Source organism: Corvus kubaryi, unplaced genomic scaffold (assembly GCF_017639235.1).
Source record: "Corvus kubaryi isolate FWS band 111438036 unplaced genomic scaffold, C.kubaryi_AGA036_p1.0 37357, whole genome shotgun sequence".
Taxonomy (NCBI): domain Eukaryota; kingdom Metazoa; phylum Chordata; class Aves; order Passeriformes; family Corvidae; genus Corvus; species Corvus kubaryi.
Genome location: NW_024581117.1, coordinates 6,783,603 through 6,807,149, shown reverse-complemented (window position 1 = coordinate 6,807,149; position 23,547 = coordinate 6,783,603). Strand labels below are relative to the sequence as shown.

Sequence of the window (23,547 nt, the reverse complement as noted above, 5' to 3'; positions counted from 1 at the left end):
TTTTTTTTTTTTTTTTTTTTTTTTTGGGTTTTTTTTTTTTTTTTTTAATTTGTTCCAAGGACAAAGTTCGTGGTCCAAATGGGAAACTTTTACACTTTCTGAGTATGACTCTCTACCTGGGTATCTTTGCTAAGCCTTCAGAAGGGCTGATGCTGACTGGAGCTTTTTCCTAATTTCACAAGGCTGCTTTGCGGGCAGTTCTGTCCTGAAGAAGCTATGAAATAGAAACAGGATACATAAACGAAGTTAGCATACATCTCAGAGCTACAGTGTAGGACAACATTTCAGCACGTTCCTGTTTCTATTACTGCTACTGACAAAAATATTTCCTTCGCTACATTTCCTTGAATATTATTGTCAATGCTAAAGGTATTTTGAAATAAAATATTTGAAGAGCAAGAAGGAATTGTGTCTGTCTCTCTTGGTTCTGATTATGTTTGTCCCAGAATATTTAAGAAATGCGAAGACTCCTACTCACTGCTACATTTACATTATTTGGTGTTCACAATAATAAAATGAAGGCCATTGCTTTCAGCAGTTCACCTGGGTTCCCTCACTGAAATGCTTTCTGGATATGCCATCTGATATTTGTAGGAAGAAGGATTGAAAACACAGTGTTTCTTCCTGGTAATTACTTACTAAACAGAATTAATTCAGTACAGCTGATGTTCAAGGAGATTAAACTTAATGAAGGATTACAAATCTGTAATCAGCATTTTACAACCTATGTATGTGCTGGTGGATTTTTATACACAAGATGCAAGGATCCAACTGCTGATTTTTGTTCTTTAAGGATTATTGAATGAGTTTTCTGTTGGGAAATGGGAGGTCTCTGATTCTCTCTGTCAGGCTGGTGATGGGTCATGATTTTGCTGTTTATTCTGCTACTATTATTATGTTTCATGATGACTTGGCCTGCAGGCTTAAAGGCAAGCATCATATTTCTTTGCAAACAACAAATTTCTTGCATTCACTGTGAAGCTAACATTGGTTTAGCAGTCAGGGATTTTAACAAAATACAGCTCAAATCAGTACAATGAGTAGGGATGATGATGCACAGAATTAGATGTTTCGGCAAATTAGTCAGCAACTTACAGAACTGAACATCACTACTCCTCTATGGGATGTCAAGAACACTATGAAAAGTGAAGAAGAAATATGCTAAGGTGGTCTACTGCAATCCCACAGTAGGGTATTATCAGGCAAAGAACAGAGAGAATCACTGTTGAGATATCTAGACAGACTTACTTTCTGATAATCATTATTAGCTCAGTTACCTTTCTTTCATTGAATAACTGTTTCATTGGATACTACTTTAATTACACCACCATAACTGAATTGGCAAAGTTGTTCAGACTGCAGACAATTTACAGGCAGTTTTGAAAATGATGTTAAACTGCAGTAAATTAATCTTGTAAATGTGCCCAAACTATTTTTATGTCTGAAGATAAAATAAGAAAGCTAGTAAATTATTTGGACACCCTAAAACAACTACATACACTTGAGAATCGGAACAAGTTTTCAATTTTGTATCTTTTCCTGAGATTTGTTTTGGATGTCCAGGCATGGTTTCAGAGGGCTTCTGCCAAAATATTGGAACAGATCCTTATCTCCTCTATACTGTCATAAACCCTGGACTATCCTGTTGATTTCAAGGAAGTTATTGCTGGTTCATACCAGTGCATGTAGCTCAGAATGTCAGAGCTCTACTGATATGGATAGTATTCAGTTTAGATGAAAGTGTCATTACAAGGTTGTGTAACTTTCCTGTTGTAAATCAGAATATTTGTGCTATGTGCTGATTAGCATTTCTCCTTGTAAGGTGTGGTAATGTTACTGGTGCTGTACTTGCTACCCATGTTCCAGTTTTGCTCTCAGTTTTGCCAGGGATGCTCTCAGGTAACTGCATTCATATTGGACCAACTGTTGCATTAAATCTGAACATGATATTAGAGATTGGGTACACTAAGCCAAATCAATTGTTATTAACAGAGTTAGTTATTGTTAGTATGAAAATAATTACCAAGAGAGTTTCATGAAAACAAAAATGAGCATAAACTTTGCCCTCCATAAATGTGACAGCTGGTAAGACAGGCAAGCCCCTACATCTATGGGACAGACTGTCTTTTCTCACAGACACCATATCACCGAACAGAAATGCAGTTATCGTTTACAACTTTTCTGTATTTTCATTAAAAGCTTCTCATATGCTTGATATTTCAAATTCTGACAGGCAGTAAATGAGACAGACAATCTGTAGCAAGATTTAGACAGAGGCAAGTCCCTTTCCTAAAGGTGTAGTAATAGTAATAGGAATAGGGATTAAGGTTGTTAATCTGGCTGTAGTGGGAACTCCACAGCAACAGAAAAAAGCCCCAAAAACCTGTAGGTGGTTCTCTTTAGCTGGTAGAATGTAACATCAGAATCCATGTGGATTTTTTTTACTCCTGAGCTGGTGCTTAGTGCACTGTAAAAAAATTCTGCTTCTTTGTCCCATTTAATAGACAGCAGAAACCCCAAATGTCTTGTCTAGAAATGCCTGATAAGAGGAGGGTGTTTTTTCTGCAACTAAATGAATAGAATTATCTTGAACAAACCCAAATGTCATCAGTGACAAATCTCGATAAAGATGTGATGTAGGGCTTTCCTCATGTTTTATGGCAATTTGCATCATTTATGGCAGACTCGTAATGATGCAAGTAGCCATCAAGTAGGATATTTCAGGCCACTGAAATATCATAAAACTGCAGGAGAAATAAATTATCATCCCAGAGCTTTGTACTCAAATGGCTGTTGTGAAGAATGAACGTAAACCAGTCACAAAGGTTCCACAAGTTTCCTGGGCACCATGCCAGCCAGAAATTATTTCATTACAATAATTCTTTGTTGCTGCCAAAAAAGTAGACAAAAGAAAAGCTCATGTATTATATTGATCAGGCTGAATCAAAAAGCTTGTATGAGCTGGGATTTAAAAAGCGAGAGAAAAGGAAAGGGAAAATAAGAATGATATTATTGAACACAGAACTATAATTTTGTAGTTTTTTTGTTATTACTTGTTTTCTCATTTCAGTAAGAGTTTAAAATCTTTTTATCAAGGTCTGAAATGAATGTATTTGACCAAATGAGAGAACAGATAATGCCTTTTTCATGGAATAAACTTTTGACACCTATTGGTAAGAATCAAGCTTGACTCTACACTATAGTCTCTGACTTTATTAACGTTTTTTTCTTCTACTCATTATGCACTTCAGATATAATTTAAAATTTATATGAATTACAATGAATTATGATTACATTATTTTAATTTTTAATTTTAATCTGAAATGGATAAATTTGTCATAAAATATGTTCAAATATATCTATTTAGGCCAAGAAGGCCTATTCTGTGTGCTGATAGTTTACTGTTTTGCCTCCTTTCCTTTACTACTCTTCTTCACCTAGGAGCCTGATTCATTTGTGGGTGCTACATGTCCTCTGTTCTAGGCAAAATTGACAGAGACCACACCATTCTCTTAGCTGTTTTTAAATTTTCCAGAGAAGGTAGTTTGATTGCTTCATTAACTGCTTAGGAACCTTACATTTTTTACAATTCATCAGTACCTTTTCCATGCACTGACAGACACATACAGTGTTAAAGCCATATAAAAGAAATCATGTTATTCCTCCCTGTGTCCTTCAGAACCCCAATGTTCTGCAAGTATGTACTATAAAGTCTACGCATTTTGGTACCCATTTATTTGAAGTTATTCAAAAGTCCTCTGCACATAGTCCTGGGCAATTGCCCATGGACAAAAATATCCAAGACCAAGCAGTCCTGTTGGAGCAAGCTGGTGATCCAGTTGACATCCAGAGATCCCTTCCAATCTCAACCATTCCATGATTATGTGGTTTGAATATTTGTTCATCATGAACATACCTCAAAGATGGTTAACAGAATGGTTCCATAAATGGGAAAATATGTAAATAGCAAGGAGTGGCAAGAGTAGAGGGACAGATCTTGGAGCAGGCCATCCTGTCAGCTTGAGTATGACTCATATACTAAGTGTTTGAAACAAATGTATTTCTGGAACATTCAGCTCTCTGCTGACTGATATTAATCTGTTGTCTTCAGCTGTGAAAAATATAGACTGTGAAAAGTCCAGAGTTCCCCAACCATCGCGATGCTGCCTCCTAATTATGCCTTGGCTCTGGTGCATGTAACGGTCTATGGATGAAGCCAGCAGAGCAAGAAAGGTGAACCTGTGCTATGTAGATCTTATGGTGCAGCATGTGTGGTCACCCAGCCTTACTGTACCCCATTTTCCCTTCCCAGGGAAATGAGAGGTACACAGCTGGCTTCCTCTCTAGCACAGCAGGCTAAGAAATTCCTATGCTGCATAGGTAACTAGGAAACCTTGAGCATCTTGAAACACCTTGCAGGTGGCAGGTGTCTGGCTGCTGCTGTTAGCATAGGAGGGCACTGCAGTTCTGCAGGGTTGAGAAATCTGTGGAACAGCAGAGCACTTCTATCTCAGTGTTACAAATGGCTGAACCATGAAGCTAAGTACAACCTGCCCAACAAGGTCTGTGGCAAGGATATGAACCTGAGCCTACAAAGTACTTGGGAACATCAGCTCAGAAACTGTATGCGCAGGAGATGTTGAAACATCTTCGTTTTTCTGAAAAGAATTATTTCAAAAAAGGAAAAAAAAAAGCAAAATCTAATATAAAAATACTTCTTTTGTCTGTGATTTTTAAAAGAAAAACTGTCATTAAAGAGTAACAAAAGGAATCCAGTGTAGTCTATTTGGGAAATAAAATTTCCAAGCAAAATTTTTAACATTTCTGTCTTCAGCTTTGATGCACCAAAAGGAGTTTAAAATAATTTTATTTTCACTCTTCCTTCCATAATGTAGAAGTAATCTGGCTATTTATTTATTTATTTTTATCTATGAGCATTCTTATAACCTTATCTTTTTGAAATGATCACAGATTTGTTTTTCTTTCAGATTAGATGAAAGTTTGAAAGGGCATTTGTAAAGGTTTTGTATTCTCCACAAGAATGCTTCCATTTGATGGGATATCTGAGATGGCTTGATTATTAACATCAAAAGAAAAATTGAATTATGGACAAATAATTTTCATATTTATAAATGATAGAAGAATTTTTTTGGGGAGGAAATACCTAATTTCCCAGTAGCATTAAATGCTGGAGGATAATATTAAGGCAAAGGTTTTAGAGAAATTAAGAAAATTTAGATACAAGCCAAACCCCATCATCCGTAAGATAAATATAATTGAATTTTCATATGTAAGTCATATATAGCCTAATTTAATTAGAAAAAGCCTGAGCAGTTCACTAACTGTAGTGACAAGGAAGCAAATGAAAGGCAGTTTTCTGTAATTGTATTCTATATAGTATTGCATTTTGTCCTGAAACCATGTCTATTACTTTTGTAGAAACCTTTTTCCAGATGAGATGCAAACTGCCAGGAACTTATTAGGGCTGTTCCACATTGGATCTTCCCTCTTTATTTCCTTGTAATTTTTTCTGAGAGAAAAATATTTTTTGACTTGTGGTGCTAGTAACAGGGAATACATTTTCTATTTAGTGGCATTAATTATGTCCAAGGCTGTACAATTTCAAACTGGTTTTTCACATTTTCATTTTCTTGTGTTGCAATTGTGTGTAGTTTACCAGTGTTCTTAAGTGTTAGTGATTTCAGACACTACTTAGACATTTTTTTTTTGTGTCTTACTGAGAACCAGTAGCATAATCTCTAAGCTCAAATTCAAGTTAAATGACCAGCAAGTGCAAATTTAAGAAACATCAGGGTAGTCCTCTTTTCTCATGCTGGTGCATGCTGTTTCCTCTTTCTGACAATAAGTGTGGTATTCTCTTTAAAGCAATTTCTTATTCTGGACTGCCTTACAGGGTAAAAGTTATTATTTTGTTATTTTTCTTTTTATCATTGTTATTCCCTCATACACCCCCTCATGACACAGGGTTTCAACTGTGTTTGTAGAATATGTGAGTTCAAACCTCTTCAATTAATCAGCATTTTAAGATGTCCTGAATCACTTTTTTAGATCCATTCAATGTTTATGGACTTCTCAGCAAAGGGTAAACTGCTCAAGTAAAGAGACAAGACTGAAAAAGTTCTTTCACACAGATAGCAAGAAAGAAGAAATACTCTATCTAAGATGAGTATGTTGTAGAACTGCAGTGAGGGAAATTATTTTAAAAGTGAGAGATGACCTTTGGAATCCAATTTAAGACCAGAAAAGGAGTCAAAATGGGAGGAGAGGATGGAGGGAACAACTCTATGCTATTGTCTGTAATAGTAAATGAAATGTCTGTTACATGTTAAATCTTGATTGTAATTTTCCCTCTTTTGCTAGTGATAGCAAGTTATTGTAATAATGGAGAAGAAGAGCAAGGCAGGAGATATCATCCCTATCCCTACAGACCAAACCTCTCAGTTCAAGTCACAATATGAGCCAATCCAGAATGGAGAGCTGGATCCAGGATTTCCAGTACCTACTGGTCTGCTCTAGTAACTCTTTTTTCTTGAGCAATGGAATGTCCCCATTCAGAGCACAAGTACAACAAGACACCAGACGAGTGCAAGCAGCTGGCATTCCTTCATCCCTTCCTGATCAGCCTGGAGAAGAAAGCAATAAACGTTAATGGTGTGTGAGCTTTCTTACTGGGACTTCTGGGTTTTCCTGAACCCAATAGGCTGCTGACAAAACAAATCTCTGCTAAAGGCAGTACTTATTTCAAATAATCACAGATTTTGCTGAGATCTCTCTTTCTGAATGCTCTTACATGCAGAGCATCTGAGGGATGAAAACAGGGTGAGTTTTAGGAAAAATGTAATACACATAAAGATGCAAAACACATCCTTGTGTTGTGTTCCTGAAATACCATGGTTCAGCAGTATCATTCAGTCTATATGGAATAAACCATGCAGAATTCATGGTGGCCTGTATTCTGAACCAAGACTTTACCTTTCTTTCTGTTAAACTGAGATTCTCTCAATTGTTTCCTTTAGTTTCAAAGACAGGATCTTTGTTTTTAGTTCCACAGTCTTAACCCAATCTTACTGAGTGAAATAATATCCCAGCATACTTCTAAGCATGAGGCCAGAATAATATTTAATAATTTCATAATTCAGTATTTATTTGTTACAAGCATCTTTATTTTGTAGTAAATCCCACAGATCACAACTGAAATCAGGGCCAAATTTTATTTAACACTGTGCAGTTTTTAAAGGCAATCTCTGCTTGGAAGGACTTAATTCATATCCATTAAAATAGTAAGAGCCAGCTTCTAGAGCTGATCATCTAGCCTGGGCAGAGATGAGATAAATTGTTGATGTCCTGATGTTTTTGTGACAGTGGATTGTCTGTGCTCAGGCTTCATTTACAAGACAATTCTGTCTGTTTTAAAAGCCCGTTTGAGTCCTTACAGCTCTGACATGACTTATTTGCTGCTTTTATAACCCCATATTTTTGTATATAGGGACATTTTTGCAGTAGTTGTGTGGAAGATGTAAACACTTTTGACCCTTGATTTGTGCAGAGGCCTCTCTGGACTAAAGTGATATTGCTCCTATGGCATGGTATAGAATTGAAGTACAAGAATATTTAACATTCTATAATGAACCAAACTATATTTAGCATTCAGGTGATCTTTTATCTTCTCACAGTGTTTGTGACTCTTAAAATTAAAATAGCTCTCACAGTGATAGCTTGCCTTTAATTATTATTATTATTATTAATTACTATTTTATACCTCTATTATTTCAGAAAATTCACAATAGTTTACTGCACTGTTGCAGGCAGTTTTACAAGCAAAGGTTCTTGCTTGTCTGTTTCTTGCATTCTGTTAAATATTTCTTATTCCTTCAGACTGTTCTATAAGGACCATTTCACTGTCCCCTTTGGCTTCTGCATCTTGCTTCCAGCATGAACAGACAGGTAATAACCATTCAGCGGGGCCATTACCTCTTCTAAAGACTATTATGAAAATGGTCATTATACATAATGGAGATTATTACAGGCAACTTGAGATTTTTTTACATACATCACTACAATAATAGGTGGCCCTTTTTAGACTTACATATTGGTGGGAATAATAGTAGGGCACAAAACACATGGCAAATGTTGCTTTTTATCAAAACTTTTTTAGCTTTTAATGTATTTTTTTCTAGATTCTTGTGATATTTACAAAACTTCTGTGAACACCACCTCTTGGGAAGTTTACCAAACTAGAAGTGTAATAATGAAGAGTTACAAGTTTAGAAGGTAGGTGAGGTATATCTTTTTCTTAAAAATCTATGAAATTATCAGCAAAAAAAAGAGCAATATTTTAATACAGCAGGTTTCCAGGCAGGTATATAATTACCGAAACAGCAAAACCTCTATTTTTAAAGAATTGCAAGCTGATCCCCTATCGAAAAAGAGACCATATGAAACCACTACTTTTCTTTTTACTGTAGCATTTGTTTTCCAATTTATCATATTCCTTTTTCACTTCAAGTTTGAAAAGCAAAATCTTATCGAATTCAAGGATTATCTGCAGGGGACTCAAACCTAAACCTTGAAGAGAGATGTCTTTTCATTCCTGTAACTTTCACTTACTATCCACATCAGTTACAAGCATATCGTGTATAAAACTCCTTCCATATAATCTGACTTACTGCTAAGAGAAATACCAAACAAACCAAAGTGGGTTCTCTTCTTGGGTTTGGCATAAATTTTACAGATAAATAGACTGGGTGGTGAGGGTGAAGAGGTGGTGATCTTTTTTTCTAGATTATTCATGATTCTCCCCCAGAAGAAACTGGTGTTATTTGTAGCCACCCTTTGAAAGATTCTGTGTTAGCAGGCACAGCTCCAGTGTGCCAGATTTATTTGTAACCATCTCTCTATTCCTCTCAATTCTACCCAGTATTTAAATCACAGTTCAAAGTAACCCTCTGCTAATAAGAACTGTGTTGATATGGGATTTTTATGAGTATTTTCCTTGTCTTGATTATACCTGCTTCATGTTGATTATATGCCTTTCTTCTTAAAGAACATTCTCTCTTTCTTTTGGGATATATGCGCTCTCTACTCTGCTTCTAATAATGGCATTTTTATCATTTGAAGGAAAGTTCCCCATTGCATTGCTCATCTCACAGCTTTTGTTTTGCCGAAGTGTTGCATCCTTGTCTAAGTCTCACTGTCTCTTTCTGGAACAGCTCTGGCAAACAGGAGAGCACTGACCTTTGAAATGTGTATGGACAGGCAGTGGTAGAAGAACTCAGGCAGTAACAACCACAGCCAAAACGATGACCAGAAGACAGATTCTGTCCTGCAATATGTTTTCCAGGATCCTGCTTAACAATGGAGACTTTTTTTTCACCCCTTCAGAGCTCTTTAATGCCCAACTTATATAGTTACTAGGAAAGGCTACTGCCTTTCCTAGCCTTTCAGTAACCAATCGGAAAATGATGAGAATATAAATGTGTGCATAGCTTGCAGAGGGGCAGAAACAAGGACTCCTGACACAACTTTTGTGGCTTGTGCAGTGCACCTGAGTAAGAACAAGGCTCTTCTGAGCAATGACAACTTCTATGCCATCCTGTGACTCACCTGTTACAATAACGTTTTTAAGCATTGCCGTCCTCTGGTAGAGCCAACAGTTCTTCCTTTTTCTTCTCAGCTGTCCTTCAGGCATCAAACATATGATGATGGTTGTGTATCCAGCTCTCACTGAGTGCAGGTGTTCAGGAGCTCAGGTCTTTTCTGTATTAAAATCTCACCATTTGTGGCATCCTGTTACCCAGGACCTTTGATGTTAGTAAGCTACTGTGTCAAGTGGCAGCAACTGACCAAAAAGAGCTCTTTGGCTCAAAACACCACTGAAAAAAGAAGTCTGAAGATAATCAGAAAACATTTCTGGTTTGGGACCGGTTGCTTTAAATCATTGGAATCTGTGATTAGCCAGACAAGATGATAGCATGTGCCAAGAATAATATTTCAGTCATATAATATTATTATTGGTTATGCATTCATACTTTTTCCCCCCAGTATATGTAGGTGTCAGATATGACAGATTTTGAGCCTCATTCATATCTAGCACTGAGAAACTCTCTCTGCAAGAAAGCAATGACATTAAACTTAAGTAAAATTCAACTGCTCTCTGAGACCTGTGCTTGTAGGTACAGGGAATTAAGTCGTTGTGGCAGCTTGGAAGTCCTTTACTATCCCATCATGCCAAACCTTTTGACATTAACAAGGACTTGGTCTGGGTGTGTGATTTCTCTCAAGTGAAAAAAAATTGTCAACAATTAGCAGTACCTGCAGTGATTTGGATTACCTGAGAAGGATTGCCATGCTTAAAATCACATCCAGGAACCTGTTGTGCTACTGCTATGTCACTTCTTTGCCTTATTTACAGCAGCAAAAGGGGTGTGTGGAACAGGACGAGTAAACAGGAAGTTTCTTGATAACGTTAACATTAGCGAGACCTTTTTTACTGTTGCCAGAGCCTCTGAGGGATTTAACTGCATGAAGTCCAGGAACTGTCACTTCACTTGGCACTGCCATTTCTACAGTGGCTTGTAGGTTTTCTTGAAAGAGAGAATTGAAATGTACAGTGGGAAGGGAATTTAAATAGAAAAAAGATTTATTATTATTATTATTATTATTTCTAATCTTACCTATTCAAATTATTTGCCAGCTTGGGTCTACAGGAAAAAGTGCTTAACTGGCTGGACTGCCAAGCCCCACTGTCCCTTACACAGTGGTTGAGTTAGGAGCTGTAAACGCTTAGCAATATGTGAATTTGATAGTTTGCAGCATCTTTTGACTCTGAGGGAACAAAAAGGTAGAAGGGGGAGGGGGGGGGAATGGGAAGGGAGAGAGAGAGAAAGCCTGCCAGCTATTTGTGAAGTAAATGTTCCCATTTCTTTTAAAACACAATAGCAAGTGTAATTTTGTCACATGCATCTGTTGCTATCACCTCTCACTTTGTGCTGAAGTGCTCACCAGAGCATTTACAGAAGTGATTCTTCCTCCCACCCCTGACATCTGCCACCGAAAATGCTGCATTATTCATCAGCGTGCTAATGGCAGGTGATGAGATCTTTTCACGCTACATCCCTCTCAGTAGGTGTTTATTACTCTGTTCACCAGCAGCCCTGCTATTACTGCGGGGCCAGAAGAACTCTACATACTCGCTTGACAGGTAATGGGAAACGTGCTCTGCTCACTTGGCTCACAAGTGCAGATGAAGGTTATTACTAGGGCAGCTGCAATATCGTGGGTGCAAAGAAGACGGTCACTTTAAGTGAACAGCTTAATTCTGGAAATCCATACAAATCATGTCAGCACCGTGATAATCCATCTTCTTTACCTTCTGTCATTTCAGCAGTCATCACACTGTAATAATTTTCTCCTGGTTCACCTGTGGTCTCTATGAATAACAGAGTGGGGTAAAAAAAAGGAAAGAAAAGAAGATGAATTTGGCTTAGTGTCTGATGATCACAGTGGTGAGGAATTTATCTCTGTCTAGTAGCAAGATAACTGTTGTGTGTATGTGCACAAGGGCTTGTGTCTTGTGGAGGGGAGAACCTTGCAAGCAGCACTGAATATGTTTAATTTTATAAAAAAAGCCTGACAAGAAAGGCATCTGATAAATCTAGTGATTTATTTGAAGCCTTGTGACAAAAATTATGGAAAATAAACATGCCAGAGCACCGGGAAAATTGAAGGAGGAGAAATTATTTTTACTCCAGAGAACTCAGTTCACTAACAAGCTTTCCCCCATTGTCTCCCTTCTAAGTTTCTCACTTAGACATATCATGCCGGCCTGAGTAATCCATAAAAAACCTCAACCCACATGAGGAACAAGCAAACTTTTTTATAATTTAAAGATGCAGCTTCCATTTCACTTAAGGGGTAGAAATTTTTCAATCTAATGCTTTCTTTACTAAAACGAAAGGTGTGCTGGTGGTGAATGGTGTTGTAAGGCACTGTGTTTTTGGAATGTATCCTCCCAAAAATGTAAACTGGGGAGATCTAGAAACAGGCGTGATTTGCTGCAATTTTATAAGCGCTACAACTGCTGAACAGCACCTGTTTCCCTATTAGTACAGTCTAAAGTAATTAAAACCAGAACTGTGAAAGAATGATTTTCTTTTTCTTTTTGTCAGACTTTTGTCTTTAAAGTCCTGGTTTTTATTTCCATGTAGTAACTGCAGAGTTGCTTGCTATGCCTAGCAGAATACAAATGCCTTTTAGTGACAGAACTAAAAGCAAAGAAAAAAATCCCCTCATTTCAAATATCTGTTCTGTTTTCAATGCATCTGCTTTTTTAGCAAGACCATTAGTTTTCATCTGTTGAGTTTCTGTATCAGTCCAACTTATCAAACTTTTAGATTGTTGTTAAAGACTAACATATGTATTACTTGCAAATTCTGAAGACAAAATGGAAAAGAGATGCACACGGCAAGACCTGTTAGAGCCATTAACAGTTACCTACAGAAGTAACTGGGATGGGGGAGAATAGAGTAGGCTTGGAACAGACAAAATTTCCTCTGTAGTTTTCTTTCACCTGTGACTGGGGGTGCTTTGTGCTGGGGAGGGAGGGTCTGGCTGTGTTTGTGGATTTAGACCGGCAGAGTGTTAATCCTTGCCTGGAGTATAGGCAGGGAAAACAAAGACGATCCCAGAAATGCAAGGCATTTTCTGTGGAAATAGTTAGCTTGCCTTACTTACTGAAATGTTGGTTTCACTAAGGTATTGCTCCTTATTCCAGTGGTGATAAAAATACAAGCTACAGCTAATTGCCGGCCATACTTTCTGTTTCAGCATATGAATTTATTCCTATGTAGATGAAGGGTTTAGTAAGACAGTGACAGACTGAGTACAGAAGAGATACCATTCTCCAAAGATTTAATAGGTATTCAGTTCATAACGAGATGACAACATGGATGTATTTGCCATAATTGGGAATGACTAACGTCTTTGTTTTTTTCATATGATCATAATGTCTTCAAAAGAAATTTCTATGTGCAAGCATTTCATGGCTTTCTTATTGCTAAACACATGTAATTTATGGTGATGTCATCATTGCTATTGAAATGCAATTGTGATTTGTTGGGGTTCAGCAGCTGTTTGAGACTACTTACATTTAGGAAATCACACTGCATACCTTTGATATTAACAAAAACCCAGTAAAGATCAATGTCTGTGTTAGAAACACAACTCTCTTGCATAATGCTGAATTTGAGAAGGCAATAATTATCTTCTCCTTACCCTAACTTCATCCTCAAATTGGAAAACATCCCAGTTTGGACATGTGAAAGCAGTCTGATCGTTTTCTCCAGGCACCTAGAAACAGAGATAAGAAATGACTAGGACAGCAAAAGGTAATTAAAACTCTAAAATACTAAATGTTAATGTTACAGTATTATTGACCAAAAAGAAAAAGTGACCTACAAAGACCTAAGAGAACCCACATGGATAGAAATAGGTTTCTAATTAATGTAAAATTCCATTCCCTTTCCACAAGGAAGGAATTCCAGAATCTTATATCCAGTAATAGGAAGATGATATCCAAGATCACAAGGGAAAGTTTATCATCAGTCTTATAAAGTATGCAGTGAATATAGTAGGAGAAAGATGAGAGAGTTTCTTTCATATATAGGTTTTAAACTTGAGATTGCAGAGTTCAGCATAGTTATTTATACTCCTTTCAGAATGAGGAGGCAGCCAACACCATCCTGCAGCTGAACCATTCTTCTCGCTCTCTCTCAGTCATCAATACTTAGGGGAAGGGGACCTGTAACATCTTCCTAAAGAGAGGAATCATTCCCTTTTCAGTGATGTAACAGAATTTGTTACAAAAACTTTTCTCTAACTGCATGGCAACTATAACTAGCTAAAGGAATTGTGGATAAAATTTTAAGGAAAATTCTTGTCTTTATTACAATGCAAAAATAATAAAACTCTCAAAATCTGGCATTTTTTACTGAGTTGTTTTTTTCTTTTTTGAAAGATGTGTTTTGTTAATGCTCCAAGGGTAGAACAGAATGTGTTGATGTTATAAAACAATGTCCAACAAAAATCATATATCCACCAAAAAATATATTTTTCATCATTTCAAATGAAACTTCAGATTTTATTGTGTTTGTTCTATTTTTTCAGAACCCACCAGGCCACCAAAACTATCAGAAATTTCCATGAAACTGGGAATTTCATTGTTGCTCATCTTCACTGTTGAGTGGCCATGGCCAGTGGGATATAATGAGGAAGAGGTATTAGCATGAAAAAACGTTCCTCATTGCTCTAATACCTGGCTTTTTAATTTAATTTAATTTAATTTAATTTAATTTAATTTTATTTTATTTTGTTTTGTTTTATTTTATCATCCATGTTGACCATCACTGTAGACTACAGAAGCCAATGAAATATTCACAATTGTTGTTGGGCTAACTATATTTTGCCTGGTGATCTGAATTGCTTAGAATTACTGTAACTTGTGATTCAATCTCTTTCTCCAGCTATGCTTGTTGCAGGAAGATAACCTAAAACACTGGTGTTTTCCCAGCAATTCTTTATCCTTATGTACATTTTTCAATAACAACAGATTATATAGACAGTTCATTTTTATAGAAAGTGAAAGTGATTTTTGAGAGACTTGGCTGATCACAGAATGATGACAGGGAGGACTGACAGGAAGCACTGTTCAAGGACTCTGAAGGAAGAACTGCAGGAAAAGAATGATGAAAACAGAAGGTAACTCACAAAGGAAAATCCCCATTTCTTGCGCAACCAAATAATTTCATGCAGAATGATTAAAGTCTGAGTTCTGAGGAGGAGAAGGATTTGGGTTTCTCTTCAATGGTCTAATGAAATGTGTAAAGCTATTTCCTTTTATCTTTACACATTGGATATACAGATTTTTTTGCTGTTTTATTTATGTTTTATATTATGTGATTTATGTTCTATAGCCATGCTGGCAAGTAACTTTTTTTTTTAAAAAGTTGCTGATCATAAAATGGGAAAATTGGATACATGCAATGAACTCTGTAAACAGTAAGCAGAAGACTAGTTGTTGCCAGCTGTGAACTACATGCAGAATTTGAAAAAGGGGTCCTTTTGGATTTGAGTTTCGTGTGTTTTTTTATATTTGTGGCTTGTCTAATGGAAGTTATTAAAGTGTTGGGGGATTTTTTTTGTTCTTTTATCTCTTTTTTTTTTTTCCTGGAAAACAAATCTTTCTCCTCAAATTAACTCTGAAACTAGAATATTTTGGGTTGCAAAATATGACAGCATTGCTGATGGCACTGCTCTGGAGGAAAGAGAGCAACTTTCTCTGTGGCATTGATTTGTACGCAGACTGTCACGTTTGCCTTGTTTTGATGTCCTCGGGAGGATGGAGGTACTCACTTCCTTGGAATGGCAGTCAGGCAAGTTGTTGAGAGACAACAGTCAATAACCATTCACCCTAAATTAAACAAAAGAAGTTGTTATGGAGTCTCTGGAAAAGGCAAGCATTGTTTTCTCATGAGGTGCTGTCCACCTTTAAGAGATGTAATGCAATGTATGCTCACTTAAGTCCCCCCACCTACATCTAAGATAATAGATGACCTTGCTTTTTTCTTGGTCTGTGAGCACTGAAATCGGAATCTTTTGAAGTATGTTCTGAGGAAACTTACTCGTAGTCTAAAGACCAGTATAGCTGAATACTTCTGTACAGCTGTATCTGCAGTTACATTTTTTTGCCGAGAGAACTGAACTGTATATTTCTTTCTCCCTTTTCACTATAGAATTACTTGCAGCAAACCTGTTGCATATGTGTAGGGACAAGCTAGCATTACATTAATTTTCTTGACAATGGTGGCAGTGCAATACACATCAGTTAACCCTGAAGTGTAAGCGTGTTTTTGGCCTGTGACTATCTCTGTGTACGAGAGTATCTGTAACACAAAAAGTTCTGCTTTTAAAAGAGTGCAAGTTTTCACTGTTCATAAGACTAAGCACAGGTATCATTCTGTGAAGGGGTAGGGCCTTGCTGTTTCTCAGTCTGATTCCTCCAAAGGAAAGGCTTTTAAGCCTGGATGCAATGTGGAACACAGACAATCCTGGAGCCTTTGGCCTGCAGCTAGAAACATTTTCTTCTGATTTCTTCCTGAACCATAAAACATTTCCTCATTTCATTTTATGTGAAGACAGATATGACATATCTAGTACCTTTTAAAAAACAACAAAGAAGGGAGTATTTTATTAAATTCTCTTTATTTTTTTCTTAATTTCAACCTTTATTTTATTTTATTATTCCTAAACTTTTTTTACTGCGATGAGTAAAAACTCTGGAGGAGCAGGCTCAAAGTGGCTGTCAAGAAGACTTTTTTCCCAAAGTAAAAGGTGCTGACAGACAAAAGAACTATGTCATGAAAAATTTATAACCAAATTTCCCACAACAGAAAAGGGGCAAAACCACCTCACATATTAAATGCCAAATCTTCACGCATATCTGCTTCAGTACTGATTCAGTGGCAAAATAATTTTCAAAATGTTTTATGGTCCAAAGCAGCTATAAAGTAGCTGCATTTGTCATTTTAGTAAACTAAAATCAGAATTATACTAATATTCAGTGGGGTGACAGCAATATATTATCTTGTCAAGCAGGAGATCTGATTTTACAGGAATACGTGGTAGGTTAGAGAGAGGAGCTGCATGGAGGATGCATTTAATTACATAAATAATAATAAGAATAATGATAAACTCTAAGACTAGTTTTATACACTAGAAAATACATAATAATATGTGGATATACATATTTATATTCATATAAGACTATATATAAGCTTTCTGGCAAATACCAATGCATATTCTAAGCTGACGTCTCATCTTTCACCTACCTTATGAGTCTTATTTGTATAAATGTATTTTTCAGATTAAAATAAACCATAAAATACTTTTCAAATTAAAGTAAGCTATAAATTGATGGGTTCAGCATTGGATGCAACATAGAAGGATAAGAATTTGGATATGCTTATTGATCTTACGTTAAGCATGAGTCATTAATGTGATATGTCAGTAAAGCCAGCTAATCTGACTTAGGGTATATCAAACAAGATATTTTCAGTAAAAGTGGTACTGATACTGTTGTAGAAATTACTGGTAGAAATTACTGTAGAAATTACCACATCCAATTCTGGGTACTCAGAGAGGTGTACTCAAACTGGAATGGGTGCAGAAGAGGGCAACTGAGAGGTTTAGGAAATGTCTCATATCAGAGGACCACCAATAACTTGTGTTGGTAGGCCAAGAAAAGAAAATAATTGCTGTATTTATAATTATTATAAATTATAATTTATAACAAATTACACATTACAAATCTGAGAAAATATTTTTAGTAGAGATTACTGGTGGTGCAAGAACTTAAGTAATGCAGCAAATAAAGGGCTGCAAACTTGCACTTTTCCCAACATGAGAAAACTGGGACCTTAGTATAGCGTGGGTGTAATGGAATGCACAAATCCTTTGGGAAAAAACCCCAATTCTTTAGCTTGTCCTAGTGGAGTTCAGTAAATATATGGAGGGACTTTATGCTGCACCTTCTTGTAGGATCTATCAAGCTTTCTCCATGTCCAACTTGTGGTGGGTGTTTTCAAAAAAGGATGTAAGAGAAGTCAGTTATTATAAAAGTTAATGGATTATCCCCAGATAGCTGGTGCTTCTAGATGCAACATCTTCCTAATTTTGAGGACTGTTTGATTAATCCATTCAGTAAGTACAAAAAGTTAAGGTTCATGTCAATGGCAATAAAAAAAATATTTCTACCAAGGTAAACATGTTCATAATTCTTTTTTCAAACAATAGTAATTTATAATGTTGGGTGCTTGTCTCTTGGTAAGTTAAGGACTAAATAACTATATTTATGTAAACAAAAAATAACTATTTGAAGGTCTTGATCCCATAAGTACAAACTCTTTCAGTAAGCTTGCAGGTGGATTTGATTATTGCAAATTGCAATGATGCTAATATTTTTGAGTTATCCTCAAAAAAGGACAGTTTCAAAGAAAAATGCTAAGTTCTGTCTTTGCTTTAAAATATTTATTTGGTTTATAATAACAAAAACTAAAATCAGTAACAAAAGCCTTTTTGCAATAAAAGTTCTGACAGTTCTAGCATAGAAGAAATGCTACCCCTCAGTCTAATAATTAATTTTTTATCTATTTTTTTTAGAAATTTTCAACAATCATATATAATTGTACAAGACTTTGTATGATAAAAAAGAACACTTTCTATCAGGAAAATATTCTCCTGGTAAAATTTTCTCCAGCTTTAAGAGTGCTTTAACTGACTAATGAAGAGTAACAGTGAAATGCTTACACAAAAAATTCTGTCAACTCTGCTAACTGTACCCATCCCCCTTTCTAAAAAACAATAGAGAAACATAGCTGTTCCTAACTTCCTCCAGATATTTAAACTCTGTTCTTATTTATAAGTTGTAGGTTATGGAAGGGAAGGATGGTCTTAAGTTTAGATTATCCTTTCAACAGAACTATTAAACACTAATTGCTGAATGTGTTATTAGGTTTAGGCAGGAAGCAGGAATCCTATTGAAGATTTCTAGCCCTTTATGTAACATGACAGGGAAATATTAAACTTTCCAAAACTGCTTGGTTCCTTCTTACCTCCATATGATCATATATAACTTCTGCAAATTATTCCAAAGCAAGACATATACATTTTCTGTTTCCTGTCTTTAGATTATAAAGTTAGTTTTCTTTTTCCATAAGATGCAGTAATATGCAAAATACATTTCATGTTCCATAGAGTATTGGTAGAGTCATTCCTTCTCAAACAGCAAATAAAATCCAAGAGACAATCCTCTTATAAAATAGAAAACAAAATAAAGCAGGGAATGAATGACTGCATTTTTATTGGTATATGTGAACATATTTCCTTACACATCCATAATGTAATCCCAGATGCCCCCTCTACTCATTAGTTTACTGGTTTCTTCTAGTTACCATAACAGCTGGGTTTCTTCAGGACCTACTGAGTTTTGTTTTTGCCAGCTTCATTGATCAGCTAACAAGGGCCATTCATGTGAAGAGCTGAAGAGCGGGACTGGACAAAAGCATGGTTAGGCCTACAGAAGAACAATGTCAGCATATTAAGGCTGACTATTCTGTGGATAAAGCATGAATAATGTTTATCTAATAGAAAAGTTAACATACTGTTCACATAGACATTTCTGTTGTTTTGAAATCCAGCATTTTTGAACTTATAAGTTTGAATAATGAAAGTTGGTTAGATTTTCCTTAAGGAGAAAGAAACTTTTTTTTTCTCTATTGCTGGACAACACCCTGCATTCAAATAAAATGCAAAATAGTTTAAGGTAACTTTATATGCAAACATCTCCTATTGATTTAAAAATCAAAGCTGGAAAAATACAGAGTAGATATTTAAAATGTGCATAGCGCATGAAATTACCTCACATTATGGGTAATACATGCCTTGTAGCAATTATGTCACTTATGCTTACACTAATTAAGTGTTGATGTGTGAGCACTAAGTTGCAATGATGTTGCTAACTAATGTACATAAATATTCCCTTTAAACTGTAATTGCATTTTGCCATAACTTAAAAGAATATATGCTCGACTGGGTGTATATGGTTCCATTACCTTAAGGAATGAATTACAAACTTCAGTCTGTCATTAAATACCATGCTTGAATTGTACCTTTTAACTTAAAGGGGAAAAATCCTTTTGTCTTGGAGTTTAGAATGTACAGTACTGTCGTAAGAGCTTACATATCATGCATTCAAAAGGCTAGCAGTTATATGCAGAGTAAGACAGTTCAGACCACAAGGGATGGATGTCCCAAACCTGAAGGGATGCAATGTAACTTAATTCACAATTTATCTACACTGCATTTCTCTCAAAAGAATGGATCTGATCTTGGGAAAAACTGTAGTGTTCTACCCATTTGGAGTATGCAAAGTTTATGATGGCCTGAAGTTAATGTTGTTTCACTTTCAACACTAGAAATCCAGTTGCTCTAAAAATGAGGAGGAGGAAAATTCAGAAGTGTGTGTTGTCCAGAGTGATCTTTTTAACAACTGCAGCTTCAGTGTCATGAAGCTGCAGAGCAATACAGGTGACAGGTCATTGCAGGGCTGACAATAGACAATTTTGCAAAACAATTAGATAACTTTTAAAAAAATGTATGCCTTTGTGAGCTTAGAATAAAAGGAGTATTAGTGTTCTTTACTGTGCATACAACAAGATATATTAACTTGCACTAAGAAGAAAGTGAGCAGAGAAAACAATGTCTTATGTTTCAAGGCAGTGCCAGCTGGGGCAACAATTGCTATTCAACAAACCTCAATTATACTGAGAAAACCAATACTTCCTGAGAGTAAACAGAAGATGTTTTTATGCTCAGTGTGGGAATTACAAGAAATTCAAACTCTGTGTTAAGCAAAAGATTGGGCTTTCAGTTCTGTTCAGTTCACAAAAATGTCTTCATTTTATTACTGTCTTTCACAGTATCATTCTGCAAAAAGTGTCCAGCACAAATTTAGACAAGTCCATAATACATTGGGTGAGCAATTTTTGGATATTTTGGGCTCAAAGGGTTATAGTAAGCTAAGTTAAATCAGGCTGGTCACCAGTTAACAGCTGGGTTCTTCAGAGTTCCATTTTAGGGCCAATGCTCTTAAAGGTTTTTGTAAATGTGCTGGATCCTGGAACGAAATGTCACTGAATTTTACAATGCTGCTAAACTAGGAGGAGCTATGGACTCCCTAGAAGGTAGAGAGGCTTTACAGAGAGATCTGGACAGTCCAGAATGCTGGGCAGTCACCAACCAAATGAAATTTAACACGAGCCAGCCCAGGATTCTCTGCCTGGGAAAGGGTAATCTCGATTATATGGACAAACTGGGGGATGGGAGGGAGTCTGGAGGCAACACTGCAGAAAGAGATCTGGGTTTTGGGTTGATGAAAATGAGTGCACTGTGTGTCCTGGCAGCCAGGAGGGCCAGTTGTGTCCTGGGTGTATCAGGCGCAGCTTCACCGGCCTGGCAAGGGAGGTGACTGTCCCACACTCCTCTGTGCTGGTGCAGCCCTACCTCAAGTCCTGTGTGTGGTTGTAGGCACCTCAGTATAAGAAGGATGTCAGATCCTAATGGTGTAATCAGAGGAGGATGAGCAAGACAGAAAGGCCTCGAGGGCAAGAATTCAGAGGAGTGGCTGAGGTGACTTGGCTGGTTCAGCTTGGAGAAGAGAGGGCTGCAGGCTGAGTCCACTGCAGCCTACAACTTCCTCAAGGGGTGCAGCAGAGGAGGAGCTGCCAATCTTCTCTCTCTGGTGAGCAGGAATAGAACAAGAGGAAATGGAATGAATTTGTGTCAGGGGAAGGTCAGATTGTGCTGGGATTCCTCCCCCCTGGCGTGGGGTCCGGGGGGAGGGGGACCCTGGAGTAGAGGCATGGGGTTTCCTTACTCCCTAGTCAATCCCGTTCCCCATTGGTTGTTTTGTGTTTCCCTGCCTGGGGGAAGGACCCTGCTTGTCCCGTGATTGCTAGAGTTCTTCAGCAGGACGCCGGCCATGTGGCTGGAGAATAAAGATCTCTAAAACATCTATCAAGAATCAGTCCCTAATTTTTTCCATGGGCCTTGCTGTCCTATACATGTTGCAGAAATCCCTGCTGCAACAAATGGTAGAGAATGCGGGTATAACGATTCCCTGGAGTCAGCAACTGTGAAACAATCAAGATTTTGAAGATCCCCAAGCATTCGTGAGTAAAGAAACTTTCTGGATTTCTCTTCTTCCTTCTGTTTGGCTGTTCTCTCTGGACTATGAAAGAATCATGGGAAATGCAGCTGTCTAATCCACAGAAGGAAATGTATCTAGAAATTAAAGAAATCCTGGCACAGAAAAACATGAAACTTGCTCTGCGATATCTAGAACATTTTTTTGATTGGTTTTTCAAAAATTTCCCTTATGTTTCTCGAGACTTACTTTTTGACATTAGTGCTCCTAAAATTAGTGTCTGCAGTTTTTGGACCGAGATAATGGATAAGGTAATGGCTCAATCAAAACATACTGTAATGATAGAACTTCTCTGTGTACTTCCTGTAGTTAATGAAGCTCTTGAGAAGCATGTGCATAGTCCCATTACCTCTATGGCAGATGATGACCATCATCACATAGCTGAGATTGTGCGGCAGCCATCCCAGGGGCATGTGACTGTAGCCACAGGGTCTCCTCTACCTGTGCCAGCGGAGGTGCCTGTGCTGGATGTGCTCAGCCCCCTTGGGAGTCCGCGCCTTGTTGCGGACCCCATCTCGGGGTCCCCTGCTGCACAACTGCAAGTGAGGGAGCGACAACGCAGGCGCCGTGGGTGCCATGGGCCATGTGCAGCAGAGAGGCGACCCCTGCGAGCAGCCAGGAAGCAGGGGTCAGCGTGGAAACCCGCTCTGAGCACACGGCTTGGAGACCTTTGTAGAGCGAAAAGCGGCGGTTTCCATAGTGACACAAGAAGTTGCGCAGTGCAGCACTGAACCAAAGCAGCGCCGCTCTCAAAGCAGAGTAGAGTTGGCGGAGCGGAACCGCTTGCAGGGCGCAGGGCCAGTGGCCATGGCAACGTGGGGGCACGCAGAGCCCAGACATGCACCGAAGCAGCGCTGCTCGGAGGGCTCGGAGCAGCAGCAACGCGGGGACCCAGCCAAGACATTGGAGTTGGCGAAACAGCGCCCGCACAGGACCGGCAGCCATGACAAACACGGAAGCACATAATAGGAGAAGTTCTAGCAATGAAAATCACAGGAATTGTGAAATGGTACAATGTCAAAAACAGCTATGGATTTATAATACGAGATGATACAAGGGAAGATCTATTCATCCATAGAACTGCCATTAAAAAGAATAACCCTGAAAAATACCTCCAAAGTGTAGGAGATGGAGAAGTTGTACAATTTGATATTGTGTAAGGAATAAAAGGCCCACAGGTGGCCCATGTAACAGGGCCTGGAGGTATTCCAGTCAAAGGCAGCTGTTATGCACGAAATTGTAAACAATGTCCATACCAGCAACTTCCCTACCCGCAGCCTACTTTCCCCTTTTACCCTATACTCTTCCTAAGTTTACCCCATCCCCAATTTATTCCTAATCTGTTTTTCACCCCATGTCTTCCTTATACAATTCCCTTTCCCCACAACTCCTCTCCGATGCTGAGGGGGGGATGAAAAAGAGGAGGGAAGAAATTAACTGTTGTTGTTTAGAGTTCCAACAGGTACATGTGGAAGAAACCCTCTCCTGCCTCAGTTTCCCCACAAAGCATCCTCAGAGAATCCTGTCTCCGTTCTGCCAACCCTAAGATGTTCCAGAGAAAAAATCTGTTTGGACATTTAGAGACTCAGGAGGGTGGCTTGTTTTGTTTTGAAACTGTTCTTGTTATGTTTATCCAGTTGTTTCCAATGCTAAGTTTTAAATCTCTTTTAGTTAAAACAAAAGGGTGAAGTGTTGGGGTTCCTCCCCCC

General features: G+C 37.6%; 1 long non-coding RNA gene across 3 annotated transcripts in view; it reads left to right on the top strand.

Moving 5' to 3' along the window:
* The window catches only part of LOC121667220, a 119,145-nt gene that overhangs the window by 93,091 nt on the left and 2,507 nt on the right, over positions 1-23,547 (top strand). For all 3 annotated transcript variants that reach the window (XR_006016960.1, XR_006016958.1, XR_006016959.1), the window contains one exon: positions 8,199-8,292. This is a non-coding gene — a long non-coding RNA (uncharacterized LOC121667220). The remainder of the gene's footprint in view (positions 1-8,198; positions 8,293-23,547) is intronic.